Source organism: Cupressus sempervirens, chromosome 2 (genome assembly GCF_028749045.1).
Source record: "Cupressus sempervirens isolate cs-2001-9-10 chromosome 2, ASM2874904v1, whole genome shotgun sequence".
Lineage (NCBI taxonomy): Eukaryota > Viridiplantae > Streptophyta > Pinopsida > Cupressales > Cupressaceae > Cupressus > Cupressus sempervirens.
The window spans coordinates 595,011,378-595,025,383 of record NC_143119.1 but is presented as its reverse complement, the minus strand read 5'-3'; positions in this window follow the sequence as shown (position 1 = coordinate 595,025,383).

The following is a 14,006-nucleotide window of genomic DNA, read 5'->3' as shown; positions in this document are numbered from 1 at the left end:
TATTATCATCGACATCATTTTTATATCCTAAGAAATCAACTGAGTCGACTAGAAATAATGATTTCTCATACCCATTAAAAATATTTTCACTCGACCATTACTGAGTTCTAACACTCGATATTCACTGAATTTCTTGGTCACTATAGAACTTGTAGCTTGGCATCGATACTATTACTCAGTAGATATTGATGCTCAGTCAAGGCTAAATTTTCTTGACACTTTCCATCGCTCAATTGACACTAGCATCACTTGGTATGAACTTCAAAGTTCCTTGATCTTTTACTCTATTGCTTGGTCAATCTTTAAATATGTGATATATCTTGACTTCTATTATATAGAGTTAAGAATCAACATGATTTAAACAATCACTTTGTCTTGTTAAAGTATAACTACTCAAATGTCCATTATATCTCTCTTTTCATAACTCAACCTTTCATCTAAGTGATTTTTTTATCAACAACTTCTCAAATCCTCTTCATCAATCAAATAGATATAACATTTAGATTGGATAGCAATATGTCTCATTAGTAAATTTGACATCATGACAATACAACAATTATTCAAATTGTAGTTTCCAATAACCACTTTCTTATTGAGCTACAAATTATTAATGATAAAAGACCAAGTAAATGCCATTTTAAGTTCAAACAAATGTGGCTTAAGGATAATAATTTCCTTAATTTGATTAAGAAACATCAGGATGAAACCAAAGTATCTGGCTCAAAACTTTTTCAGGTGATTAGTAAGTTGAAAATTATTAAATAAAAATTGAAAGAATGAAATTCAAATGTATTTGGCAATATCTTTGAGGACAAACTCACCCTAGAGGATAAATTGGAATCTCTCAACAAAGAGGCTTTGGAATGTGGGATTGGTTTACCCTAGTTCCTTGAAGAGAAGAATCTCATGCAATATTATAAATATGTCCTTGTTAAAGAGGAACTATTATGGAGGTAGAAGTCTATGGAAACTATGTTAGGGGAAGGGGAAAAGAACACAAAGTTCTTTTAGAATAGTACCAAATGAAAGAGAAAGATTAATTGTAAACATTCATTAGAGATGTCAAAGATCAAATGAGGGATTCTCCAGAAGATGTTAGCTTTGCAACCATCTCTTATTTTGATCACATCTGTAACAATACATAAAGCTCCAACCTTAGGGCCCAGACTTGGATATTTTAGCCTATGTTACCAAACTTGTCTCTAAGGAGCAAAGCAAAAATCTAATGTAAAAGTTTACTAAGCAAGAAATTGAGACAGCTCTAAATCTTAAACCTAGATAAATTGCCTGGGCCTAATGGCTTTCCAATAGCCTTCTTTTAAAAATGTTGCAATTTTTTAGGTGACAACACAAAAAAATCTCTACAAGGAGTTAGGAACTTAGGTAAACTTCTAAGAGAAGTAAATAATACCTTTATTTGTCTTATCCCTAAAAAAGACAAACTAGAATATTTTGATGGCTTTCGACCTATAGCTTTCTCTAATACTCTTTACAAATTTTTTACTAAGACTTTGGCTAACTGAATTCAGTTTCTCTTACCTAACTTTATTAGTAAGGATCAGACCAGTTTTTTCCCTCATTGATCCATTTATGATAGAATTATTATAGCACAACAAGTGATACACTCTGTCCAAGTCAACAACAAACCAAGTATGTTGATCAAAGTGGACATCAAAAAGCCATATGATAGAGTAGATTGGAGATTCATATGTAAATATATGGAAGCTTATGGTTTCTCCAAGCAATCAATAAACTTGATCTTTAAATGCACCTCGACACCGATATTATATGTCTTTATTAATGGCTCTCAAGAGGATTTCTTTAGTATTTCAAGAGGTTTAAGGTAGGAGGATCCAATCTCCCCTTTTATATTTATCCTTATGGCCAATGCTTTGAGAAAATCTATGTCTAATGCTAGATCTTCTAGCCAAATTAAAGGCATTTCTATTACTAGTAATTTTTTATTTTCTCCATTTGAGTTGTTTTAAATTTTATGCTTTGAAATTGCACCCGTGACAAAACTATAAAAGTTCAAAAAATCCTAGCATAACTTGGGAATCACTTCAATGTGGGATTTTTTAAACTGAAGTGAAACATCTTCTTTCTAGTCTAGTTCCTATAAGATGCTTCACACAAAGTCAAAAACTCTATAAGGAAAAGGGAAAGAAAGATAAACCTATGGTGATGCACCTAAATGTTCAAACTTATGATATTCAAGAAAACTACAACACTTGAAAATAAAAATAATAGTATTAGCCTCACACATCTTGCATTTAGCATGCATGCATGTCAATATTTCGTGCAAAGGTCTAAATTCCTATTTTCTCAATAAAGGAAAAGGAAATTTCACACTAAAATATGCCATCTACTTGACACAATCTATAACTTGCACATTACTCTTATCATAGAGAAGGTATGAAATAGTGAGGGAAAACTAAAGGAAAATAAGACTTCTGCTAATAGTTTGATCAAATCACACTAATGCATGACTTTGTAAATAACAAGAAGGTGGTGAACACTATCCAAAAATAATTTCCAAGGAAACCTTTGTATATATCATAAAAGTGAGTTACAAAGCATCATGCAACAAAATGCCAAACGACCAAAAAAAATAAGTAATTGAGCACAAAAATTACATAATGACAACTCTTAAAATGAGTTGCAAGACTCATTAAGTGCAATCCTACTCCAACCAACTAGGTCAAATGGAAGAAAAAAGCCCCCAAAATTGGATACTCCACTCTTTAAAATGAAGGCAGATACCCTAAAGAGCTTCTTTGAGTCATTAACAACCTTATGATTCACCAAAATTTCCCTGAAAAGTGCTCCAACTATTCATAAATGTCTTCCAAACTCTAAGGGAAAGTAAAATTCAACCCCTAAATATTCTCCAACATCCCTCTATAGTATCCTCTTATTTGCAAACTAATTTAACCTCTGAGAATAAGTCTTTGAACTCATAAAGACACCCTCATCTACTTTGGAAAATATTATTAATTATTTCCTTTCAAAAAGTTTAACAATAATTAACTGTTAATATTCAGTTTATGGATTTGATTGTGTGAATGATTTTATATCATCAGCATTCCAAACCACACTACATGATCCATTGTTAAGATGTTCATGCAAATGAAGAGAGGAGATTTCTAATTCTTTTAAATGAAAAAGGGAGATTTTCACTTTTTTGAGGATAAATGACTTTATTGATTTAATAAATGTCTCACTTATTTTCAACACTTTGCCTTTTTCTTCCCCTCTCTTTGAATTTCACTTTATGAATTTGAATTTTTTTTCTCCTCTTTTAAAGTTGATTTAGGTCTTGTTAATTTGATAGATAATTAATGACCTGATATGATTTTTTATTTGAAAGTTTGTTATGTTCTTTTGATTTCCTCTTTGATTTGCATTGATTGATCAGAATTGCATAATTCAGGTCTTTGCCAATTTTTTGGTGTCTACAAATACCCCTCTGTGAGCTAATATGTGAAGCATATTAGTTCAAAGACTCTTCATTTTCTAATTTTAGGTCAAATTCTGATGATTGAATGATGTCTTGACATTTTGCAATTGTCATGGTGTCTAGTTGTTGATGGCTTGATGTCTAATCTTTGATGATTTAATATCTTGATTGTCATTGATTTTTCTGATTGATGTTGCGATCTGTTTAATTGGATGTCCTGGTTTTGGTTAATTTAATGTTTGAAATTTTGGCTGGGGTAGAACATTTTTTTTTTTATAAAAAAATTGATGCCCCTGTTTGGATGCCCAGGTTTGATATGGATATATTGCACCCTCAGAAATGAAATAGGAAAAAAATGGAAGTGCAAAAATTAATGAAGTTCCAATTTTATTTCTAAAATGTTGGGTAATTGACAAATAAAGATGGTCAAGTTGATTTAGTGCAATACCCAATTCATGAAAGTGAGCAAAAGATTCCAATGTTGGGAAAACAAGGTGAAAAGTGATATAAATGCCCCTAAGGAGGGTTAAATAGTTCAAAAGGCCTTTTACCCTTGTCAATTTCACTATCTCATTTAACATTTAGCATTTTGTAGCTCTGACCTAGCAAGGATGGTGGTCCCTTTACGAGAGCAGAGATTCAAGAGGAGTCGATGGTATGAGCATCTAGTGGACTACGGTGCCTTGGTAAGTCATGGAGATCCTCCATTTTAAGATTTTTGCATTTGTACCTAGATTTTGGTGAATTTCACACAAATTTTTGTGGGAAATTGACTTTTTAGGTGTTTTAGCACATTTAGCTTTTCTTTTAGCACTTCTGATTTTATTTAGTGCATACGGGTAATCCTTTAGTGCATACATAGGATGAAACAACACATACAAGAACCTAGGTTTTTAGCAAATTAGCACATATAGTTGCTTTGGTAGTGCATTTTCACACTTTTGTGCATATGATTGTTTTTATAGTGCATATGTATAGTGTTTTAATACTTTAGTTTTTAACAGCGCTTTTGCAATGCTAAATAGCACATATGATCATTTTAATAGCACTTAGCCATGTTATAGTGCATTTGAGGTATGAAATAGCACTTCTAAATGTTATGATAACACCTAGGTCTATTTTAGCACATTTGAATTATCTTATAGCTCATGTGTCCTAGGAAATAGTACAAATGAACTTTGAAGGGAAAAAAATAGATTATAAAGTTTGAATTGAGTGGAAGATAATGCAAGAGGCTAGATTTTAGGTCTGTCGGTCAAGGATCCATCATAATGAGTAAATAATAGTTGTTAGGCAGTCATGAAGTGATGTTCTAGGATGATTCTAATGATAGGTCGGTAAATATTGATGCCCCAACTCAGGATATAGAGTAGGGAAAACAAACAGGTCTAGTTCAAGATAGAGAAGGATGAGTAATAGGTCCAAGATGGAACCAATAGTTGAGTAGCTAGATATAGATAATAGTCCAATGTATCATGATCACTTGTGATGAAGGATGATATTGTTTTATGTTTGTTTGATGAAAAAAAGGTACGTGGGAAAAATCTCATGGTACAAGGGTTATACCCATGGCCCCTAGAGGTAGTAGGTAGATTATCGATGGAGGACCAATAGGTGATTGATAGATGCAAGTTTACTTATTTGCTACAGATGCCCCAATTCTAAGTAAACAGGGGGCTATTGATAGTTATGGTTTAGTGATGGCACTTAGATCACAACACCTTTCATTTTCCAATGGGGGAGATGAAAATGACTCCCAAGGAAGTATATCGAATATTTTGGATCCTGGCAGTAGGTGATTTGGTGTACTATGATCAGACCACAAATGGCATTTCTTTCTAAGATTTGTTTAGGGATGACAGCGTATCATGGTTTTAGATGTTGTAGTATGAGGCATTGTTAGTAGTTTTGGCTAGATTGATAGGAGGATTTTTGTTTCCAGAGGAGGGTGAGGGTGTCCAATTGGATGGGGCTGATTTATATAGGATATGATTGATCAACCACCGATATTTGAATGGGGTAGCTACATTTTGGCCCACTTATATCATGACTTACATCAAGTTGTATATTATGGAGCCTCATCGCTATCAACAGGGGTGATTTTGTTATAGCTATGGACATGGTTGCATTTGACCATTACTCATATATTGTGTGTGCAACAATGATCCAAGGTATGCCTTACATGTATACTTATTCTGGTGTGATCATGCAGCCCCATTTGGGCAAGACAAAGTATTGGTGGTGCATATTGAATGACATTGATGAGGTTGTGTGGAGACCTTATAGGTTTACAGAGCCATGGGCCAAGGATTATGATGAGATGGTATACTTATTTGGTTTGATGTATTTTCTTGGTCGAGTACCTGCAATGATAGAGAGGTTTTTTTTCAGGCAAGTGTTGAGAGAGTTTGGATGGCAATAGGGGATGCCACAAGCGTCAACACATTATGCTTGGGTGCAATCAAAGAGCAATGTGGGGGCTGATTTCAGAGTATGAGGCTTGCCTAGAGGCCTTTATATAGATGATAGACACGCCATAGCCATGGACATTGCAAGATGGAGTGGCAGATGTAGAAATGGAGGGGGACTATACACGATGGTTTAAAGAGCATCTCTTTCCAAGATATACAGATCTGCTAGACCCTATACCTAGAATCGATGAGCCATCAAGCGGGGGAGAGGATGAGGATGATGAGGGTGGTCTAGGGAGAGGTAGAGGGAGATGGAGGGCCAAAGTTAGGGAAAGAAGTATGGTTAGAGCATAGGGGAGGCAAGGCTAAGTAGCCATGGTACTACCACAAAGGGGAGTGGCATGAGGTCCAATGCAAAGACCAATAGGTGTAGGGAGGGTTGGAGGGATCTAAGGTCATGGTGGTGTGAGGGTGAGAGGAGGGATGGTTGGTGGTCTAGGAGTTGGGTAGCAGGACAGAGGTGTTGAGCAGGGTAGGGCAGAGTAGGTGAGGGACAGGTTGTCTAAGGATGTTTAGTTTTTCTAGTGACAGAGGCCACAGGTACAAGCTCCTATCAAAGATCTATAGGATGTATAGCCACAAGGGTTGCAGTAGATGTTACCAAAGGTACAACCATAGGTATAGCAGCAAGTGCCACCAGATGCACAACCACAACTAGAGAAGCTAGGGGGATCCACTGATTTGGAGCTTAGATGAGTGTTGTGGAGGCTTAGATGGGTGAGTTGATGAGTACCCTATACACATTTACAGTTGTCATGACACCAAGGCTACCACTACCACCACCATTGCTAAGGATAGATGGGGCATCAATGAGTCATACATTTTTGGTTGAACATGTTGCACTAATGACAAATGTGACAAAGAAGGTGCCCAAAGAGGATACAAGTACCCCCAGTGAGAAGGTACCTTCGAGTCAGGCACCTACATATGGATGAGTGTTCATTATGTGTTCTGGCCTTACTCCTCATTATGTATGATTATTCATTTGATATTTATGCTGATGTACTTGGTTGATCATTGGATGTTCCTATGGATAGACAGTGATTTATTGACGTGCATGTTATTTGATCTATCAGATGTTCTTGTTGATGCAATCTATCTTATATTCATGTGGGTTTTGGCCTCTAGATGTTTGTCCATTTTTTTTTGCATTATGATATATATCTGAGTGTATTGATGTTCAAATGTGTGCACTTGTTATATCATAGACTCATGTATGAATGTGATGGTTTTATTTGATGGATATAGTAGGAGTAGGTATTGATATATAGATGTGAATGATTAATTTGTAGCATGACATATGGATAATGATTAAAATAAATGACATGACAATAATGATGTAAGGAAAAGGTGACGTGATAATATAAATGTAATGATATGAAATATGGTAAAATAAAAATTTATGTAATGAAAGTAGATGTAATGGATTGTAATAAATGAACCATAATGAATGTAATGTAACACAATGTAATGATATGAGATGCAATGTAATGTAGTAAAATGAATTCTACTGTAATGTAATGAAAGGAATCATGAAAAATGGTTTATAATAAATGAATCATAATAGCATGAACTTTGTAATAACATTATAGAATGGAATGAAAATAGAAGAAATTGCATGGAAATAATGATATGTGATGAAATGATATGTGAGGTAATAATATAAAATGTAATGAAATGAACTTCCGTGATGTTATAAGATGTCATGTAATGAAATGAAATGAAATTTGTAAGTGAATTGGAAATGTGATGAAATAGAAAGGAAATGAAAAAAGGGAATTAATATGATGTGATGAGAGTAAATATGATTTGGGGTATGATGAAATAGGATTGAATGTAATGGCATAAAATTTAATGTAATGCAACAATATGTAATGAAATGAAGTTTGTAGTGATGTGATGTGATGTGATGTTAAATGAAATGAAGTGAATGTGTAAATAAAATTAAAATATGCAGATGAATGAATGTGTGACAAAGTGCCATGGAACGGAACATGATAAAATTAGAATAAAAATAAAAATGTGAAGATGGGATGTAATGACATGAAATGATAAATGAAAATCTAAGAAAATGGAATGTGACAAATAGAATGTGAATGAAAGTAAAAAATTGAAGGAAATGAAATTTTTTAAAGCTATGAGATTCAAAAGCAACAAAATGAATAGATGAAATGCATAAATTAATGGTAATCTAATGAAGAAAGATGGAATGCAGTTCATGAATATAGTGAGATAAGGAAAGTGTCATATAATGAAATGAAATGAACTATGATATTGAAGGAAATGTAATGGGATGGTGAGCTATGATGAAATGAATTTGAGATAAATGAAAAAGGGGAGGAAATGAAATTGTTTCAAATTCAAAAGCCCCATGATGCAATAGATGATGAGGTAGAATGAGATGAGATTAGGTGTGATAAAATGTGATGTAGTGAATTAGGATGAAAGATAGAAAAGGGGATGAGATGAAATGTGATGAAATGACACTATTTGAGATTTGAAAGCCACATAATGCAATAGATGATGTAGTGAAATGTGATAGTTACTAGAATTCTTTGAGATTCAAAAGCCATGTAATGTAGTAGATGATGTGGTAAAATGTGATAATGACTAGAATTATTTGAGATTCAGAAGCCACATAATGCAAATAGATGATGTGGTGAAATGTGATAGTGACTATAATTGTTTGAGATTTGAAAGCCACGTAATATAGTAGATGATGTGGTGAAATGTGATGCATGGTGGAGAAATTGTGGGAGATAAAGTTCATGATAGTTGAGTGCTAAAAGCTTGCCTTGATGTTGATGTTTTTGTTTGTTATTGGATAACCAGTTGTGAATTTGCTAAATGATGTTGTGAAGGCCTTCTTGTGTAATCCTAATATATGTGCCAACCATTTGTCTTAAAGGAACCCAAGATGAAAATGCAAAATAAATGAATGCAACTAACTATCATTATGTAAAGAGATGCAAATCAATTGTCATCATAGAGCATGTGATAAAAAGTGACTAAGTACAACCACTGGTAGCTTTGCTATAGTGATATGAATACTATGTCACATTGAGAAGTACCAAAAAATATGAACAATGTACATGAAAAAAGAAAAAAAAATGAAAACTACTAGATATCAGAAGTTACAACCATAGAAGAATAAAAATAGGCACGCAAACAGTCACATAAAAGACCTTGCCTAAGATAGTGCACAAAATTGGTTGAGGTACACATGGCTTTCCAAACGAGAGGAGGCCCTTACAAGTGGAAACCAATAATGTGCAAAATCAAAGGATCATTGGATTTAAATAGTGAAAAACTAATAAAATATCATGACTTCATCTTGGTACCTCTAGTCAAGCACATCATTGAGGCACTAGAAGTACATAATAGTGAAGAAAACCATTATTTGTAGACCAGATGTGCTACCAATTATGTGTAATAGTGTCAAGTTTGTTCAGTTTTGCCAAGGAACAAGTATTGTACTAGTTAGATAAGAAAGCATGGGATGTGTCAATGGTGATTTAGCAATGGATTCTGTCAGGCGATGTGCATCAATGGGAATTAGGGTGTCTGAGTATCAGAACCAAGGGTTAAGTGTACCTAGTACCAATACAGTAGGATGTAGAGATAAGATACAAGGTAAGACTAGTAAAGAGAAAGTCTCAGCTGAGTGACAACTATAAGTAAGTGGACAGCATGGGAATGGAACAAGGTAAGGTGAAGAGTAGAATGTAGCTATTGGATATATTGAGAATTTGTAGCAAGTGTACAAGTGAAATTATGTTAGGCTCACTAGATCAATCGTAGTAGGAGGATGATGCTAGCCAGGGAAGGTGGATGAGACAAGGGCGAAGAGTGAAGTGTGTTTAGCGAACCTCCAAGGAACTGATGTATCAATTAGAACTAAAAGTGTTAATTCTAAAGCTGGGTGAAGCAAGTCATATGGGACAAGTGTTAGCATAGCTTGAAGAGGTAGGGATCAAGTCAAAAGAAATTCCCTTGTCAACATTAAAGATGTTGTCAGGGACTATAGTGCAATAGATGTTGCAAGTGATATTGGATGAGAAGCTAATGACACAGGTGGAGAATAGTTTTCCTGGGATGACAAAGAGTATGTTAGGAGCAAAGGAGGAGGTGAGGAAGATAAAATATCCTAAAAAGTTGATGGGAGAAGCTCTAAAGGATGTGGGATATGTTAGTGGGGGTGAGGTTATAAGTGGGATGCATCAGTTGATTTTCCTTGAGATACCAAGACAAGGGTCAATAAGATAGGAAGTGAGAGATGTAAATGTGGAGGAGCCATGACTAGAGGCAGGAGGTGGAGATTAATCATCATAAGACATGAAGGAATTATAGAGAATGTTAGTAGCAAATGGAGAATACATAAAAGAAAGTCACAATTTTGGTGGTATTAATGGAGAAGGCGTATAAAGATGGGGCTCAAATGGATGGAAGATAGCTGCAAGTGGTCATGGATGCAGAGTGGGTGTAGGTGAAATCACTAGAAGTGGAACTATGTGTAGAGTAATCATGCATGGAGGGAAATGATGTGAGAATGAGGGCATAGTAGTCACAGGCTTAGAGGTTGCAAGAATCTCTGAAGATGGTGCAAGTGGGTTTAGAGAGTGCTTAGAATGAGTTGGTGTTATTGTAGTCACAATCTAAGTCATTTAGGGAGGCGATTGCAAAAGAAAATTCTTTGTCATTGAAGTTGTAGGAGCGGTTAGCGTCAAGTGAGGGGAATGTGAGATAGTTACAGTAGGGTTTGGGCGAGGAAAAAGTAGATGTGGAGTGTTGAAAAATGGTGATAGATCAAATGTAATAGGAGCAGGATGTGGCTCAACGAGCGATCACTACACTAGGAGTAAACAAGTTGGTGGAGAATGTGTTCATGAAAATGCACCAGACTACGAAGGTACACTAGGAAGCCACTTATTATATCAAAAATTATTATCAAGCATTCCCAAACGAGGACCAATGAGAGACATAGTTCATGGATAGGGAATTTGCACAACTATTGAATGCACAATTACACAGTGGGAAGTTTCCAATTCCCATGGATGCAGTGTGGGTGCATAGAGGAATGACATCGAGGGCTTCCTCTTCTGGAGCTAGGTCAAAAGAAACACCATTGGTTGGACACCTTATCTTGTCACCTCCCCAAGAAGGCCAGAATAAATAATCCACCAGAAACTATTTAAATGTAATGTTGTCATTGTCGTCATAGTAGAACAAAAGTTTGTGCTTCTTGTTGTAGCAATCAAGGGACAACGAATGTTGATTATAATGCATTGTCATATTTGTTTTTGGTATTTTTAGAATATATTTAGATGTTTTTAGTATTTGGAAGAATGTGTGAATTTTTTTGGGATTTTTGATAGATATTTGAATGTTTTTGTGTTTTGTGAAAAAAGTTGAAAGGGTTTCAATCTCCATAAAAGTGCGAATAATTTGACTCATAGAGTAAGGTTAACCTTTACTATTATGTGGGAATGTCTGTATGGGCTCTTAATGAAAGATGAGTGTAGATTTATGTAATATATGGGGATCTATGATGTGTAAGGCATAATTTTGTGTATATTAATAGCCTTTATAGATAATTATAAGGTCAATTTGGGATATTCCTCTTGGTGTGTGTTGAGACAGACACTCTCAAGGCCTATCAAAAGGTGTTTGGGGACCCAAAAGGGACATATGGGCCTTGAGAAGGAGAAATAGGACCTTGAAAAAGGTGCTTTGACCAAAAAAATGGTTTGGGGGCCTAAAAAGGGACACTTGGGCCTTGAAAAAGGCAAAACGGGGCCTTGAAAAAGGCATTTTTACCTAAAAAGGCACTTTGGGGGCCTAAAAGGGACACCTAGGCCTTGAAAAAGGTAGAATAGGGTCTTAAAAGAGGTTTTTGGGCCTAGAAAGGTGCTTGAGTGGCCTGCAAAAGGTGTTTTGGGCCTAAAAAGGTGCTTGAGGGGCTTGCAAAAGGCATTTTGGGCCTTAAAAAGGTGCTTGAGGGGCCTAAAAAAGGTGTTGGGGTCAAAAAAGGTGCTTGAGGGGCTTGAAAAAGGTGTTTGGGCCTAAGAAGGTGTTGGATGGGCTTGAAAATATGTTTGGGCCTAAGAAGGTGCTAGAGGGGTCTACAAAAGGCTTTTGGAATGGAAAAGGCATTGCAGGGGGGCCAAGCTCTCATGCTTACGCTTACTTATTCTATGCCCCTGGTTAAGTGAGGATGAAAGAGCCCAACAGATATTTGGGCTTTTGGGATAGCATTGATGTATTTGTTGAAGGGGGCTAGACCAATCGTGGCCACTGCAACATAAATAAGACTAATGATCCATTGGAAATTGTTGTTCTTGATAGGATGAAGGAAAAAGGGACACCTCTTACTCTATTCGCGTTGTGCCAAATTTCCCAAAGTCTAACGAGATGTTTCAGGACATAACTACGCTACTTCTTAATAACAATGAGTCACGTCATATTCAAATATTTTATGTCCTCGTATATAGCTTATTTGAGTTAAAGTGAGCCATGTTTGAGAGGAATTTTGAAGTGTTGTTATTTTTTCAAGCTTTCACGGCTATGTTTGGCAATTATTATCCCCTTTTGAATGGTTTTGGCAATTTTTGACAATTTTGGAAATTTATTTTTTTGATAATTTTGGATATTTTTTGAATTTTTTTGGTAATTTTGGATTATTTTTTATTTTTTGGATAATTTTGGACAATTTTTGAATTTTTTTGGGGGAGTGGAATGAGGATGTGAGTGAGATTTGTTGGAATATGGGGGTAACTAGGACCATGTGAGGCAGCTAAAGAATCAAGGAGACCAAAAGTGAGCCAAAAGGGAAAAAAAAAGGCGTGGATAGCTATATTTCGGATGTGAGAGGCAATGAAAGGAGTTTGGGATGTCAAATGGGTCGAACAAGGGCTAAAATAAGCATTGGTGATCATTGGTCAAGGTGGATAGCTGAGATGTGCATTGATTTTCCTATAATTCATGTCTATTGTATCTCAATACGTAATCTGACTCCCTATTTCTCTTAATTTATTTTTCTTCCCTTTGTTGTTGTCATACTGACTATCTCTACTACTATGAACTACATTTAATGCCAAAGAACCACAAAACTGTAATCCACAAGTGTTTCTCAATTGGGTATTTGTGAAATTAACTTGACTATGCTATATGAGCCTCAAAAAAGCAAAAAAATTTACAAAGGATGTGGCTTGAGTGTTGTCTTGACTATTTTTTAGCATTGAAGGACTTGTGTTGTTTAGGGAAGTCCAAAGGTGTTGTCTCTCACTTCTTTTCAAACCAAAGGTGGCTTTCTCTTTTCTTTCATACCAATTTTTTTTTGGTATTTTTGATTTTTTTTTATTTTTTTTAGGTATTTTTGATGTGTATTGCAAAGCTCTAGACATAAAACCAATTGAGATGGATGCTATTGATGGGTTCTACTAGGTCTAAACCATCACAATCTAAAAGTCTATAAGTACCAATCCCAAAGGACTCTGTGATAATGTAAGGACCAATCCAATTGGCCTCCCACTTTCCTTTCTTTTCCCTACCCTCTTGGTTCTTAGGGTTTTCTTGGAGCACAAGGTCACCAATCGAAAAAACATAAGGTCTGACCTTTTTGTTGTAATATCTCAATAACCTATTCTTATACACTTTGAGATGTTCATGTGTTGCATGTTGATTTTCTTCTAACAACTCTAACTACTCTAGATAGGCCACTCAATCCTCATCTAATAGGATGCCCCAAAGATTAACTCTCAAATATGGGATGTCAACCTCTAAAGAAAGAAAAGCTTTAAAGTCATAAACCAAGGAGAAGGATGTCACACCTATAGGTGTCCTAACACTCATCCTATAGGCCCAAAGGGTGGGATTCAACTATAAATGCCAATCTCTACCAATTTCATTGACGGTTCTTTTGAGGATGTTGATAATGGTTTTGTTGGTGGCCTTTGCTTGCCCATTGCCTTGGGGATAATAAATTGACCAGGAGTGGTGTATAATGTAAAAAATTTCACATAATTCATCAATTATTTTATTTTTAAAGTACAAGGCATTATCTATGAGAATGGCAT